The sequence below is a fragment of the Carlito syrichta genome, unplaced genomic scaffold (assembly GCF_000164805.1).
Source record: "Carlito syrichta isolate Samal-C Ts95f unplaced genomic scaffold, Tarsius_syrichta-2.0.1 Scaffold234365, whole genome shotgun sequence".
NCBI classification, from domain to species: Eukaryota; Metazoa; Chordata; class Mammalia; order Primates; family Tarsiidae; genus Carlito; species Carlito syrichta.
This window is the reverse complement of record NW_007178461.1, coordinates 122,737-124,155: the sequence shown is the minus strand read 5'-3', so window position 1 is coordinate 124,155 and position 1,419 is coordinate 122,737.

The window sequence follows — 1,419 nt, the reverse complement described above, 5'->3', positions numbered from 1 at the left end:
GCGGGAGGATGGCCGGAGCCCGGCGGGCGAGGCTGCGGCGCCGGGAGCGGCCACTGCCCTCCAGTCTGGGCGACGGAGTGAGACTCCAACTCAAAAACAAGCAAACAAAAGTTAGCACAAGGAGAAATTGAAATATGAATAATCTTATATCTATTTAAGAAATATACATTATAATTAAAACCTATCAAGGGAAATAAATCATGTAGTAGAAATTCACAAGGATTAGCCTGTTGAACACTTACTCATTTTCTCAAAATTTAGTTTGTGTCTTCTCTATTTTGAAAACTTTCTTATTCCGTTATTTATGTTTCTTTTCTGTTCATTGCTGCACTTATTGATATTTTTATGTGTTCCTTTGTTTTACCTTAGACTCCCTAAATAAGAAACTATAATTTTCCTCTATATACTTAGTGCTCACCAAACGTAAGCATATATTGTTGCCAATATGTGCTTATAAAATACGTGCAGATAGAGACAATGGAAGAAAAAGAACAAGATACATACAATACATGGGAATGCCATATAGGAAACAACAATAAAACAAAACAATAAAGAAGATGTAGCTAAACAAGGTTGAAGATGCACAAGAACAGATTCAATAACATGGAAAACGAGAAGTTTCAAGAGAAAAAAATCAAGTGTCAAATGCATCAAAAAGATTATAGAAAATTTTAGTAAGTTTTATGAGTTGAAATGTGTAGCTCACGAAAATATATTCAACTCCCAACCCCAAGGTCCTGTAAATGTTATCTTCTTTGGAAATAGGATCCTTGAATATAGAATCAAGTTAAGATTAGGTTATACTGGAATAGATGTCCTTATGAAACAAAGAAGAGATGTAGACAAGGAAACAGACATACATAACAAAGAAAGACATACGATGATGAAGCAGTGACTGGAGTGTTGCAACTGCAAGCCAAGGTTTTACAAGGATTGACTGCAACCACTATAAATGAAAGAAAGGCGATGCAGAATTCTTCCCTAGCATCTCTAGAGGCAATGTGGGCCTACTGACACTTGACTTTAGACTTCTTACTTCTGGACTGTGAGAAAATAAATTTTTATTGCTTTAAACTACCCAGTTAGTGGTGATTTGTTACAGCAGCCCTGGAAAGCTAATACATTGAAAAGGACTACATGATTAGTGAGTTTCCTGGGGAACATGCCAAGATAGTAAAGGAATGATGGAAGACAAATCAAATTACAAATAACCAGAAAGTGAGTGAGTGATGAATTAAATTGATGCCATAATCATAAATCATTCTTTCAAAAATATCTGAAATCATCAAAACGAAAACAAATTATGCTTTTTTACTTATATTAACAATGACTTAAAAGTTTTATATTAAGCAAATTTACTTTTCTTTCTTTCTTTTTTTTTTTGAGTTGGAGTCTCACTCCGTCGCCCAGACTGGAGTG